The 15,028-nt window shown below is 52.9% G+C and overlaps 1 protein-coding gene across 7 annotated transcripts in view; it reads left to right on the top strand.

The window, feature by feature from the left end:
* Window positions 1-336: 336 nt before the first annotated feature.
* Window positions 337-15,028, top strand: part of PKNOX2 (PBX/knotted 1 homeobox 2) — a 267,831-nt gene continuing 253,139 nt past the window's right edge. For 4 of the 7 annotated variants that reach the window (XM_081261563.1, XM_081261557.1, XM_081261561.1 and 1 more), the window contains exon 1: window positions 376-473. The gene's annotated coding sequence lies outside the window, so the exon portion shown is untranslated. Of the gene's footprint in view, window positions 474-15,028 lie in introns of all 7 variants that reach the window. The other 3 variants (XM_081261555.1, XM_081261559.1, XM_081261558.1) reach the window with 1 other exon arrangement.

Raw genomic sequence — 15,028 nt, 5'->3', positions numbered from 1 at the left:
GGGGAGTTCTCTTGAGATCCACAGAAAATTTCACCTCATCTCAGGTCCCCTCAGCACCGGATGTCCTGGAATTCTGCCCTGGGTTCTCTAAAAGGACCTGGCATGGGTGGGTGCGCCCTAAATCCCCGGGGATCCGCTACTCTCCCCATCAGAGGCAACCTCAGGGTTTAAGGCTCCTTTCCCTGCGCGGTTCTGCCTCCCAGCCACCAGGAGTGGGCCCGCGCCTGACGTTTAAGCAGAGCTTCCAGTAGAGGGAGACACTCCAGCGGCTCCTCGACTTGCAGGCGGCCGGGCCCGGGAGTGGGTGGGGGTGATAGGGGGGGTGGGGAGAAAGGGGGAGTGGGGAGAGGGGAGGTGTGCGAAGGGAGGGGGGTTCGGGGGGCGGGTCCCTGTGCCGCTGACGTCCCGAGCAGTGCTGGGAAGTATAGGCTGTGTTGTCACGCCGGTGTCAGTCTGATGAAGATTGGCATCAGGTAAGCTGTCATTCATTTCCATGTCAGAGACGCTTTTGCAGGCGGCGGCGGCGGCGGCGGCGCGGCGGCGGCGGCTGCTGCTGCGGGCGGCTGCCTCAGAGCGCGTGTGTTTTATTCCAGTCCCCAAGCCAGAGTATTATTCATTGCGACAGGGCAAGGAGGAGAGAGGGAGAGAGGGAGGCAGCAGGGAGGAGAGAGAGGGAGGCAGCAGGGAGGAGGGAGGCAAGGAGCAGAGAGGGACGGCGGGAGCGTGCAGAGAGAAGCTGGGGAAGCGCCGGGAGAGCGCGGAGCGAAGCAGCGCGAGGGGCGGCGAGGCCGGGAAAGGAGGCGGCGAGAGCCGCGCGGCCCGCCCGCGCCCTGGCCGGGCCAGAGCGCAGCCCCGCCGCCGCCGCCGCCTCGCTGGGCTCGAGCCGGTGGCCGGGCGCTCATTGTCCGCAGATGCAAGGACCCGGACCGCCGCGGGCCCAAGACCCCTTAGCGGGTGGGCTGGAGGCTGTGCGCCGGGAGCACCCGGGGACCCGAGAATAGGGACCAGTGCGCCGGCCAGAGCTCGGGCGCAGGCGGCTCTGGGCTAGGCTCTCCGCGGGGTGAGGCTGGGAACCGTGGGCCGGCTCTAGGTTCCTCTTTCTCCCGGCTTCAGGAGCCCTTTGGCCGGCGCTTACTTGGCGTCACCAGCCTGGAGCTGGCTTCGAGAGGCTGGAAGCCGGAGCAGCCCCATACTGGGGCCGGGTGGTTGAGTCAAGAAACGGCGGCTGTGTCCTCCCCAGCGGTGCCTGGCCTGGGTAGGCAGGGCGAGTAGAGGTTTGCAGGACAATCAGTGGGGAAAGGGGAACGCAAGTGGGGTCAGGAAAGCCGGGAACCGAGGGGCCACGCTCAGAGACCCTAGCCTGAGGAGGAGCGAGAATTTGTAGGGTCACTGGCTTCCCGCGGATTGTTGGGGTGCTTTTTGGTAAGGGAAAGGGAGTCGTAGGGGCCAGTGGCGAAGCTTGGAAATAGGGAGAGCTCCTGGTTCGAGAACTAGGGGATGAAATCGTAAAAGGTGGGTGGGGGGGAGGAGACGGATAGCGCCCAAGAACAGAAAGCTGAGGGGGATGGGGCAGGGTCCTGAGTCTGCCGCGCAAAGTTTGTTTCTTTCGGGTTAGGCGAGGGGGCTCTCCTGGCTCCCAGACCCGAGAAAGAAACCCGCGCAATGGGCCGCCCTTTCTGGGGGCTCTTCATTGGAGATCCCGGGGTTCCCGCGAGGTGGGGAGACCTGGTTTGGGAATGGGAGGGGGCTTGTGAATCGGCCCTGAATTAGGGCTGGGCTTTAAGGCCGGCTCGAGTTTGGGTTGTGGGATTCAAGCTGTTTTCAGAATCAGGATTGAAGGGCCGCTGGGTAGTTTACATGCCGGCCAGAGCGGAGGGCTGGAGGTAGGAGTCGGGGGCCCGGGATTAAATTTGAGTCTGGAATCGGAGGGACGGGTGGTGTTTTCAGAGATAACTCTTTATTGGGGTCCAGGCTATTAGAGATAGGGGAGGGTTGTGTGTTCGGTTCCTTAAGGTCCGCGGGTGGAAAAGCGTTTAGGTAAGCAACGAAAGTAGTTGATCTGAGCCTTGGCAGGCGAGCCCCGAATGTCCGCCGCTTCTCCCAGAACGCGAATCTGGAGGAGGAGAGCGTTTGGGGCGCACAAGATTCGGTCCTAGGAGAGAGATTCTGGGAAGCGGACGAATTAAGAGACATTCTGGGGGAAGCGACAGGGTATCCTTGCGGGGTTTGGAGTAGATCTGAGGACCCTATATTGGTGGCTCAGCGGGATTCCCGATGCACTTCGGGTCTACGGGGCCAGGCGGTGAGGCGGGTGTTGGTGGCCTGAGGGGGGCTGCGGCCTGCGATGGGGGGAAGGGGAAGCGCTAGCAGTGAGCTGCCACATTGGGCGGAAGAGTCGCGACTGCGTCCCAGGGCAGGCCGGGCTCGAACTCTGGCGCCCAGATCTCAGCGCCGCCTGTACACCGGCAAGCGCTGCTGGGAAGCCTACGAGCCCGATTACTGCTGCAATGTTTTGCTCCAGCGGGAGAAAGAAGTTAGGGTTTCCCTGCCTTCATCCCACTTGTCTTCGGACTTCTCCAGAGTATTGGCTTTTAGGAATTTAAACGCTCTCCAAACTGGTGGAACCCCAAAGCTTCTCATTTTAGGCAGATTTAAACGACTCTCCCACTCACCCGAATCTGAGAAATGATACTGTTTAAACACAACATGATGTATTACCCAAAGCCCCATCCCCTAGCCCTCCTGCTTACTCTGCTACTCTGGCCTTTCCGAGGCCCCAGGACCTTGGTGTTCGTGTGCGTTTGTGTGTGTGTGTGGTGGTGGCGGGGATGTTTTCCCTTTTTGGACTCAGGCACTCCCACTCAAGCTGCATCCCCGCTTCTCCGGCCTAGCTCGGGGGTGTGCGGAGTGGGAAGTCCGGACCAGGAAGGGAGGCTGTTCTCTGGCCAGGGAGTGTAGAGGGGAAGAAGGTTTGAGATTTCTTCCTTGCAATCTTAAATCTGTCCCCTTCCAGCCCCACGCACCCCTCGCACCCCTGGCTGGGAGAGCCAAAAGGCCCTTAGGGGACACAGAAGCCGCGCGACCCAGGAGTGGCCACTGCGGGCCGGGGCGCGGCGACCGCCGCGGCGGCAGAGCTCCAAGGCTGTTGTTTTTCAGGCTTGGAATTCGTGTGCGCTCTCTCCCGCCGAGAGCCTGGGGGTTGGGGAGGGAGCCGTGACCCCACGGAGACTCCCCGGTCACCGCCTCCCCTTTGTGAGCGCGAAAGGCATGAAAGCTGAGAGAAAGAGGAGCTGCTCCGAATAAGGGCCAGGGGGTTACTGGAGAGAGATGGGCCCTGACCACCGCTCCCAGTAAAATGCCTCGTGCAAATTGCACTGAAGTGTACCTAACTTGAGACTGGCTGTTTTATGATCCTTTCTCGGAGTTTACTGCTCTGTGCTTTTAAGTCTATAGATTGCTTTAAGTTAATGAAAGTGCTGCTTTCAAAAGGGGCTTTTATTGTGCAGCAGTGACAAATCCAGTACCTCCCCTTTACTCTTCCAAAATGGGCCTGTTTAGCAAGAAGGAGCTTGCTGGAGTTCCCACATTAAAGAAGCCTGGGGAGGGGGCACCATGTGACAATGAGGATTAATAAAAGTCAATGCCCCAGTAATTCAGAAAGATGAGTTTACTTCTTTCCCAGCCCAGTTTCATCTGTACATCCCTATATTGCTTTGGGGGCTCTCTAGCTGGCTCTGGCTTTAAATGTCCCTCCGTGCTTCCCTAACAGCCCCCTACCACATTGCTTTAGGTAGGCCTGACCCACTCAATTCAACCCAAACTGAATTTCAGGATTTCAGCCCCCTGCCAATTCAAACTGCAACTAAAATATTTACTTGGGCACTGGGGGAGGGGTTTTGCCTTGCATTCAGTAAGATAAATGTGTTTAAATGATGGGAACCTTGAGAAGGAACAAGGCAGGCTGTTTTTCAGTGCTTTTTCTTTTTTCAATCTATTTGGCACAAAAGGTGAGATGACAAGGTTTTTTGACTAGATCCTAACACCGAAACTGCAGTGGGGCCGGGCTGTGGCTTTGACCGCATGTCATAACCATTTAAACTGTGGTTAGTTGTTCAAAGCTCAAAGCTTCTCCAAGCTGGGTTTCATTAACTCTACACCAGTTGCCTGGAAGTTCAGTAGCAATAAATTGTATAAACACATTTGAAGTAAGTTAGTGATGAAATAAGGAGAATTACTGTCTTGTGAGTGGAGAATCCTGAATTCATGGAGTTCTAGTTTAACTGGAAACATACCACCTCTCTCTTGGCCTTGAAGTTTATGGGTGCACCGCAGTGTGTGTTCAATTTCTTTTTGCCATGTCCATCTTCAACTGGGAGCTGTAACTCATTAGAGACCAAGACATACCTAGAAAGCAAAAAAGGCTGTGTTTTAAAGGGGTCTCTATTAGCCTGATTTAGGAACCATACCTAACCTAACCTGACTTCCTTATCCTTCCTAAATGCTGCATGCAACATAAACAGCCACAGAGAAGGGGCAAATTAGATTTTTAAATGTTAGAGGCTTAATAATACTGTGTTGTTAGCAACTGAAATTGTTTTTATTAAAGAAACAACCAATAAAATTTATAGGCTTCCAACATGTTGCAAGATTTCCTTGCTATTTATTTAGCTCCCCACCACCACCTTTCAGAAATGTTATCTCCAATTTCAGACTTTTGTTTCTGATTTATTTAATCCGGAGCACATTTTCTAAATTAGTTGGAGGAGGGTGTGAAATGCTGTTATAAGTTTTCCTTTTTCCTATGCTGGGTGGCACAAGGACTGGATGCTGTAAGATATATATAAATGTGTGATGCAATTGCTGGAGGTTGACTGCATGTGAAACGAAGTGTCTGGTTCAAACAAAATGTAGATCCCAGGATGGAGAGGGAGAAAACGATGCCGAAGAGGAAAAACAGAGGAAGTTACATGGAAAATGAAATCATCCCCAGCCACCGTGAGCCTTGAGTCTAGCCAACACACCATGCTTTGTATAAGACACTTCACATGAGATCCGTGACTTATTGAAGATTGAATTATATTGAGAAGCTGAATTTAGAGGGAGGAGCTGCGCTTGCTGGGTTCTATCCAGGCAACATGGCCAGGATTGTTGCGATGGGGCTCTGCTAATTTAATTAAATCTAATACCTGATGGGGAAAGGAGGAAGGAGGGAGGGAGGGAGGGAAGTGGTCGGGTGATAATTGAGGCTGGCAGGTCAGCATGCTGAGCTAGTCTGTAGACTGGAATTTGGGGGACTGGTAGCTTTATGCCCTGTTACTGTGGGGCTGCACCACTCCATCGGGTCCTCCAAGCTGCTAGACCTTGCTTTCTTCATCTGTAAAGTGGAATGTAGCACATACAGTTCTCATTAAGCTATGAGGGGTGAAGGATGGGCATGAATCAAGCTCAGAACACTTCAATAATAAAACAGGAGATAGAGGTTTCTCGGTGGCAAAGTCACGTTCTTCCACGTGTTTCCTTTCCTTTCCTGGTTCTACAGCCTGGCCCCATAAGTCTCAGGAGTTCTAAAGACTTTGGTAAAGGGGCAGAACTCCTGCCTTCCTTTAGAATTTAAAAATCTTTCTGTGAGTCCCCAAACCATCCAAACCATCTGCGCATTACCAAGAGGGGCAATTATGGCTGAGTTGGGTGAATTGGTTTGGTTGTTCTCAGTGGTGCTACCTGGAATAGACTTCATGCCTCAGATGAACACAGAACCTTACTTCTCAGAGATGTAGCTCCTTCTCTTTAAGCCATTGAGAACAGAGGCCTAGCCCTGACTGGTGTGTGACATCTGGAGGGACTGGGGGGAGGGGTGCTGGTCTGGAGCTAGCCACAGCCTGAAGCTCGCTTGCTTAGCTGTCTCCATGCTGGCAGATCAAAGCAGATTCTGGGCCAGAAAGCCAGAGCAGTTACACCCAGCACTTCTACAAAAGTGTACTTGCACTTGTACACTCCTTCAGTTCCAGTGCCTGATTTTTAGAAGGGAGCCTAATACTAGAGATGTGGCTCTGGTGGAATGTTTGTCTTTAATACTCCCTAGTCCTTTGGGGATTCCTTGGAGGTAATTTTTCCCTTCAAACATCCTTCCCAGCCCGTTTCAGGCAATATCCTGAGTCTCTATTTTGATTGGGAGTGAGACTCAGGAGGGGGCAGAGAGACACTGAGTAGGGAAGAAGGGGTGAGGGCAGAGTCCTACCAGAACACTTACAAAACCCCCAGGAGTGAGGGAGTACCAAGCTCTAGGACAGCTCAGTTCATCTTGTGCCGGAAAATGGGGCTTGGGAAGAGCTTGCTGCAAACGTGTCCTCTTCAGGGGGATCTGCTGTTTGGCTTGGGTGTCCCACCGCAAGCCCTGCCTGCCTGGGTTTCTAATTACAAGAAGGACGTTTCTGCTAAGACCTATCTCACTAAAAACACATCCCTGTGTGTAATAAGAAACCCTGAACCAGGCAGGATATTTTAAAACTGAAGCAATGAAGATTAGATTAAGTCCCCACCAAAGAACTTCGTTCTCGTATTATTTTTGGCTGGAATGTGGAGAAAAGCAGCTGGCCCTGGGGCCCAGGGCAGACTCTTGAGGGTTCGGATGGGGCCAGAGTGGGTGGTGTAACTGTTAGTTCTCTGCTTGGTAGGAACGTGGCCAGTTTCAGTGAGGCTCAGTCGGAGTGGTGGGGGTAAACAATGGAGGTGAAGGGGGCTATCATGGGGACAGATCAAATCCAGATGGGTCACAATGTGGTGACAGAAGCAGCAGGTCAGGGAGCACCATGAAGGCTCCTAAATCCCACACCTCATTAGGACCTAATTGTTGGTGTTCAACTTGTGCTTCCACTCTCACCCCCACCCCACGTTCAGCAAATGCAGCCATCGTCCATGTGGCCTTTGAAGGAATCCTCATCTATTGGGTCTCTTTTGGATGGAGAGAGGAAATCAAATCCAGGAATTTTGAGGAGACAGCCCCAAAATTTGGCTTTATAAGCCCTGGTCCTGCCCTCCGGGGAGAGGCAATGGGGCATCCTTCACTCTGGCACTGATCTGGGCATTGAGGACACAGCAACCAAACCCAACAAAACAAGTACCATGACCAGGAAGCCTGTCCTCCAGCGGCTTGGCTGTCGTGGGATAGCAGGGAGTATGGGCTCTACCGTAGGACAAAACTGCCTTCAGAGCCTTGCTCTGCTGTTTACTTATTGTGTGACTTCAGACAAGCAAAGCTTAACATCTTTGACCCAGTCTCCCATCCGTAAATTGGGAAATAAAGGCATGTAGTTTGTAGGATCATGGAGCAGCATCTGTAAGTACCTGGCACCGTGTCTGGTACAAAAGGGGGATTAATCCTGGTTCCCTCTCCTCCCCAGCTCATTTTAGAGCTGATGATCCAGTTGGTGGATTGTCTAGCTTCTTTCCCTTTTTGCTGGCCTGGGTCCTTTCACAGGTCACTTGCACCATCAACAAGGGTTGAACACACAGCCAGTCCACACTGGGGGGTGCCGGGTGGGGGGCGCAGATCCCAGCAGGGGCTGCTGTAGAAAATAGATGCATAAAACCGAGGGACAGTTGGGGTGAGGAATGTTTGGGAATGGTGGTAGAGGGGCACAGATGTAGCACACAGACAAATAAGAGGTGATGTAGAATCATACAGAGGTAGGGGAAAAAAAGCATCCATCCATCGTTAACCAGAGGAGGCAAAACCAAGATGGAATGGTAGAGTAGTCAGTACTGAGTGGTGTTAACCAGGGCTGCCTTCTGAGAGGAGGTGAGCTCTCAGCAGTGCCTGGAGGGCTGGCCCAGAGGGCTGCAGGGGGTGGGCCGAAATCTGAGACACCCCCCCCCCCCACAGGTCACTGTGCTCTAGGCTTTCATGGGTATTGGGGGGAGCAGCCTGAACTAGACAGAAGAGCTGGTCCCAGGTGGCCAGAAGTCACTGCCCCAGGAATACCACTCAGGTCTCCGCGTCAGGACCAGCTTCTCTTACACATGGAAGGCTTTCTGAGGGGAACTTTCCATGTAGGTTAGTGAGTTAGTGCATGAGGCAGACAAGCTCCTTTCATTGCTGGCTATGGCACAACTGTCTTATCAAGCATCACTGCTTGTCCTAAGCAGAGACAGTAGAGGCTATATATAGGCCCACATCTGGCCCTCTCCCCGTCAGGGACCAGGAAGCTGATCAGAGTGGTTGGGATGGTGGAGGGAATGGGGTCGGATCTACGGTGGACTTGGGTATTGACGGGCTGTGTGACCTCCAAAAAGTGACTTGGTCTTTCTATTGTCAGTGTCCTCCCTTATCCAATGAGGAATTTGAACTCTCTCTTAGAGGTCTCCTTTAACCCAAAGCTCTACAATTATGTCTGTTCTCAAATGGATTGCTTCATGAATAGGCAACACTGAACAACCCTGCCAGGACAAATCCAAGCAAAGGATCTGGGAACATACAATAGCCTCAGAGACACGGATGCAAGGGCTTGAGCCCTGGCTTGCCCCCAGGGGTCTTAAGGTCAGTGGGAAATGGAGGGAGTGGATTTGACTCTCCCAATGGCCTTCCTGAGGCAAATAGTTGGGTTCTAGCAATGGGATTGCCTCTAGGAGGCACCCTTTTCAGATTGAAGACTCATTATCTTGTTTCTAAGAAGCAACATTTGGTTCTTTTGTTGCGGCAGTGTAGCACTGAGGAAGGAACACAGGCTTTGGAGTCAGATTCTGGGTTTTGACCCTTCTTCACAGTACTAAGCTGTGTTTCCTTGGGCACATCACTTACCCTCTCTGAGCCTTAATTTTCTTAGTTATAAAGTGAATAATATTAGCGACAATAATAACAATAACACACACACATAGTACAGTTGTGAAAACTCTACAAGAAAATATCTAAAACTGCTTGGCACATAGTAAGCTCAAGGCTAATGCTAGTTCTCCACATCCCTACCATTTTGTGTGTGTGTGTGTGTGTGTGTGTGGTACTAGGGATTGAACCCAGGGGTACTCTAACACTGAGCTACATCCCCAGCCCTTTTTATAAATTTTGAGACAGGATCTCATTAAGTCACCTGGACTGGCCTGGAACTTGCAATCTTCTTGCTCTAACCTCCCAGTCCCCTCCTGGAGATTACAGGTACATGCCACTGTGCCCCACCTGAGAGTCATCTTTAAAGGAACCAGCCCAACTTACCTTCCCCCTTGTCCATACTTTTGTTCCTGACACATGCTGGGGACAACTACCGCCCGTTATGGAAACCACAACCTGGAATTTTAAAATTTCCACAAAGCCTTCAGTCAAGGTGGGGCTGGGCTGGCCAGACCCTCGGGCAGAAGGTGTGGGAAAAGCAGTGGGTAGGAGTGGCAGAGCTCCGTGGAGTCTTGTCTACCTGTCCAGGTTGGAAGGTGGACCCTCGGGGTGAAGAGAACACCGGGCGCCCATGTCCAGGGTCATTAGCTCAGCATCCTGACAGACACCAAGGGTTTTTTAGCCAACTTGTAGTGGATCTAACTTCTTCTTCTTCTTTTTTTTTTTTTTTTAGAGAGAGAGAGAGAGGAGAGAGAGAGAATTTTTAATATTTATTTTTTAGTTCTCGGCGGACACAACATCTTTGTTTGTATGTGGTGCTGAGGATCGAACCCGGGCCGCACGCACGCCAGGCGAGCGCGCTACCGCTTGAGCCACATCCCCAGCCCTGGATCTAACTTCTGTTAGGCGAGTTGGGGGGCATCGTCCCCCTCATTCTAGGGTAGCACAGGGGGTCTGTGGTAGAGTAGGGGAGAGCGAGCCGTACCCAGAGGTTCCTCTAATGTCTTCAGCCCAACAGTGCTTTTGAGCACTCCCTCGTCCCAAGTCCTGGGCCAGGTCTGAGAGTCTTCTTCCCCTGGAGAAGCAGTTACTGCCCCCTTCTCAGGGGAGCTCGTCCTGTGTGCTTGGGACTTCTGGCTCCAGGCCCAGGAGGAGGGAGAGTTGGGGTGTGTGCCCAGAACGCTGTGGTGACAAGTGTTTGTTCTCAGTTCCATGCCTCCCCGAGGATCCATTGGTCACTCAACAGGTGTGGCCTGAGCCTTCCATTCATGGATGTCCAGCAGTGTCCTTTGTGGGCCTCAGTTCCTGGTGCGAGTGAGAGAAGACCAAACAAATGCACATCCAATGGGAAGAAGCTGCGTGACCTTGCACATTGCCTAGCTTCTCTGAGGCTCCACCTCCTCATTTTACGTGATGAGGAAGTTAGGCTGGATGGTCTTCAAGGCCCCTCTGCTTCTGCTCTTTGGTTAATCTGTGGGCTGGCCATGATAACACGTGTGCTCTGGTCCATGAGGCACCACGAGTTTGGAGAAGCTGGTGGGACCCTCAGGAGCTCTTCTCCTGACCCCTCCCCTGCTCCGTTCCTCCCTGCTCTGGGAGAGGATAACTGGACTCATAGTAGGGCTGCAGCTGCTGAGGCACTCCTGACTTATAAGACCAACTCTGGAGGAAAGCCAGGGAGCCTGATGGGACCCCTGCAGCCTTCCCAGGATCCTGCTCCTGGAGAATGTAACTGTCCCTTGGACCCACATGGCTCCCCCTGAAGTCACCCCATCCATTGGGCCCCTGAATGGCACTGAGACAGGGACCACTAACTCCTCTGATTTCCAGATTGTCAGGGGAGCCCCTTTCTGAGCTGGACATCTGGTCTCCTGGAATGTTCTTCCTTCCTTCCTTCCTTCCTTCCTTCCTTCCTTCCTTCCTTCCTTCCTTCCTTCCTTCCTTCCTGTTTCTGAGGATTGAACTGAGGGACACTCAATCACTGAGCCACATCCCCAGTCCTCTTGTGTTTTATTTAGAAACAGGGACTCACTGAGTTGCTTAGCCCTTTGCTTTTGCTGAGGCTGGCTTTGAACTCTTGATCTTCCTGCCTCAGCCTCCCAACTGCTGGGATGTGTGCTACTGCGTCTGCACCTGGAATGACTTTTCAATGTCATTTTCATTGGATTCCCAGAGAAACTCATTCCCAGGGAGTGGCCTTCACTGCTGGCAGACAGAGGGGAATTTTTAGGCACTTGTGTGGTGCAGAGTTCCGGACCTGGTGTCCCGGGCACTGTTGGGCTGGAACTGGGCTCTGGGGAGGAAGGAGATGGGGCAGGAGTTCTCCTGGACTCTGGGAGTGCCAGGCAGCTGTGCAGGAGCCCCGGCACAAAGGCCATGAACCAGCGGAGGCTCTTTTCCCATGTTCTGACTCCATGCCTGACCCTGGGCCAGGCGCTTGCAGCCCTATTTTACTGAGTCATCACAACAGATCTGAGGAAGAAAGTGGAGTTCACAGAGGGTAAGAGAATTGCCCAAGGTGCACAGTGGGTTTTATGTGATTCTGGGTCCAGTGATCTCTCTGGGTCCAGAGAGCTTGCTGCCTGCCCCAGAGGGTTGTGCATATGGGGAAAGTTCGTGGATTGCTTCATCTCTTTTTCCCCCATTGGAGACTGTAGGCTCATGGGGTATAGACCTGGGGCTCTGGCTTGGGTGGGTCATGGGTGAAGAGACTGTGTGTGACAAAGGCTGGTGGAGGCAGACAGCAGAGAAGCCCCTGCCTGAGCTTCGATGAAGTGACCACAGAAGCTGGCCTCCTCCTGCTCCTCAGGCAACTGGTGGTTAATAACACCTCCTGTCAGGGCCGTGGAGAAGATCAAGCGAGTTAACGTGCGTGGATGTGCTGTATACGTTGTGCAAACATCAACGACAGCGCCTACACAGCACCTTGCCTGTAATATCAGGGGGAGAAACTGGTTGGCACAGACTATATGTTTCTTATTAGTTTAAAATAGAGCACACACACAAATACACCCTGCCTCTTGCACTCACTCGCAGCGTGATGACAACCGTGTTGAAGTGATTAAAAGCTGGCAGGACGGCTGTCTACCGCTGCCCCGTGGCTGGGGTATGAATGGCTCCCCTGGGTTCCCGGAGCACTTGGTGGCTTTTCGGATTCCAGCTCAGTTGGATCTGGACTGGCCTACTCTCTGCCCCGGCTGTTCGCTCTGATGTTTTCCCATCTGATTCTGTGGAGGGCCAGGGTTGGAGTACAGAGATGTTGACCTTGGCATCTTTCCTGCCGGTGGCATTCATTCGATAGACCTTTTCTGAGCATCTCCCATGTGTCAGACCCTGCCAGGGGACCAGAGCTATAACTGAACTGGAGGGGTGGGCTTCTGCCAGTAGGGCTCAGTGTGTCCATCGGGGAGAAAGACATTCATGTTCTGCAGGAAAGAGGTTAGATAAATCACGGAAGGAGCCATGGAGAAGTCCAGGAAGCTGGGAGGACACAGCAGGGAGGGTCACCTATTGGAGGTCTGGAGGGCATCCCTGAGGGTGGGAGCCTGAGCAAAGCTGGGAAGGAAGAGCTTCAGAGTTGGGTAAGGGTCTGGCCAGGCTGGCCTGAAGCTGGGTTTTGTCCTCCCTTGAGGCAGGCCCTTCTTCTCAGGGAAGGAGTTGGCCAGCCCCTCCAGCCCCAGGGGCTCCTTTTCCTTCTGAGGCCAGGGCACAAGCAGGTGGGAGGGAGCCAGCCGGGCTGCCAGCGAGTCTGCTGTCACCTGGTCTTTCCTGTCTGGGCTGCATCACATAGCACCGTAGTTGCTCCTCCACACCCCTTGCCCCCTGCTCCTCACCCCATGCTGCTCTCAGGGCACAGCTTGTAAGAAGAGCTTGTAAAAGCTACATCCCTGGGTCTGAGCCAGTGCTGCACGCCAGTGATCCCGGTGACTCAGGAGGTGGAGGTAGGAGAGCTGCCTGGGAAACTTAATGAGACCCTATCTCAAAACATAAAAAGGGCTGGGGGTGTAGCTTAGTACTGGAGCACCTCAGGGCTCAACCACAGTACCATAAATAAGTAAATAATTATGGACACCCCTCCCCTGTTCCTCCTGCAGTCCGTTAGGAGCCCGATGGTATCCTGGGGTTCCTGGCGATGTGCACGTTTGGGTCCTACCTGGCTGAGACTCTAATTCCTGGAAAGCCCTCAGGGGCAGCACCTGTGAGGTGGGCAGCCGTGAGTCAGCCGTCCATTCCCAGCTTTGGCCGCAGAAGGACTGTATTTATGAGAAGAAAGTCTTTGGCAGAACGGGCCCCTCGTAGGGCTCAGCTTGACATTTTCTTATGGTGGGAAGGCCAGGTCTGTGTCTTCCCTTAGGAAACACTGAGGACCATTTGTGAATATTCTGCGTCTCTTAATTTAGAGGGGCAGTGAGGAGAGGCACGGGGGTGCTGGGGAGAGACTGATGGGCCAAGCCACCAGAGGTGAGGGGTCCAAGTTATATAGATAGGAAAAGAAAAGCTGATGTCCCTGGTCCAAGGTTCAGGGCCCTCCCGCATTAGCAAAGGGACCTGCTGTCAGGTCAGAAAGGTGGCAGTAGTGCCCGCCTCCTACCTCATGCTAGCTCTGTGATCTGGGGCCACTTCCTAACCTCTTGGAGCTTTAGTTTCTTTCCTTTTGTGAAATGGGACAATGACATCTCTTGTAGGTATTAAATGAGATAACCAAGAGCCTGCTCCGTTTTGGCCTCTGGAAGGTGTCTATTGTGGGCCTTTCCTGTCTCTGGACCTCTCTCCCCACAGTGCTGGCCATGGACCCCGGTTCTCCTTCAGAGGAAGAGGCAGGAGGGTGTGGGGAGCAGGAGGGCCATACTGTGGGCCTCTCCAAGGAGCACAGCTGGAACAACCAGCTGGGAACACTGAGCAGGGTGGACATTGACGTCAGAGCCTGGTGAGGTTTCCAGAAGCAGGGAGGCAGAGCGCTGGGTGTCTTGGAAGAACCAGGACAGTGTCGGTGGCTGCAAGGAGGCTGTGAGGCAGAGAACCTTTGAAACAAGGAATAGGGAGGGAGGGAGGGACATGTGTGCAGTATCTACCATGTGCCCGACATGGAGCTAGGTCCCTTAGCATTCATGATTTGATTTTATAAATATGGAAGCATAAAATTTAAAGTCAAGAAAGAGCACGAGAAACCTTCCATCCATCTCTACCTCTGTGTTTTGGAAAACAGAAGCTGAGAGGGGAACAGTAACTTGTCTAAGGCCACACAAGAGATCCTTGGCAGGGCTGGGTTAGAGACTGGCCACACTGCTGGGCGTGGTTGCCCTTGTCTTTAATCCCAGCAACCTGGGAGGGTAAAGCAGGATGACGGCAAATTGGAGTCAGCCTGGCCAATTTAGCGAGACCCTGTCTCAAAATGTAAAAAGGACTGGGGATGTAGTTCACTGGTAGAGACCCTGGGTTTAATCCCTAGTATCCTGTCTCCCACCCCCACAATAAATAGACTAAAACTGCACAGGCCAGTGCAGTAGGGGCCCTGAGGAAAGAATATAGAAGTTGGAGTTAGAAAGACAGGCTTTGACTATAGACATTCTTTTTTTTTTTTTTTTTTGCTGGGGTCGGGTGGGGGTGGAGGTGGTGGGCAGGTACAAGGGATTGAATTCAGGGGCACTCAACCACTGAGCCACATCCCCAGCCCTATTTTGTATTTTATTTAGACAGGGTCTCACTGAGTTGCTCAGTGCCTCGCTTTTGCTGAGGCTGGCTTTGAACTCTCGATCCTCCTGCCTCAGCCTCCTGAGCTGCTGGGATTATGGGTGTGTGCCACCACACCCAGCTTAACTACAGACACTCTTAGGGTATGACCCAGGAAACTTGCTTACTTCCTGAGCCTCAGCTCTTATGTGTACGATGGGACAGTAATTCTCAACTCAAGTGGCAGATTGACAGTGAAATGAGACAGCCACAAGAACAGCCCTGTGTGGCATCGGGCTCAGGCAGGGCCTTTCCTTTCCATCTCACCCCTCCTTCCCTCAGGCTCTTGCCGTACCTGCAGGGCCCAGAAAAGCACCCTGAGCTTGTCCCATCCGTGTTCCGGTCATTCTTCCCAGTCATTCTTTCATTCAGTGATTCTTCAAGTATTTATTGGGACCTGGAGCACGTGCCAGGTGTTGCCTTGGTGCTGGGGCAGAAAGGGAGCAAAGCCAGGTGTAGCCCGTCCTGAGGGAGCTG

Source organism: Spermophilus citellus, assembly GCF_964194105.1.
Source record: "Spermophilus citellus genome assembly, chromosome: 2".
Taxonomy (NCBI): domain Eukaryota; kingdom Metazoa; phylum Chordata; class Mammalia; order Rodentia; family Sciuridae; genus Spermophilus; species Spermophilus citellus.
This window is presented reverse-complemented; position numbering and strand designations above follow the sequence as displayed.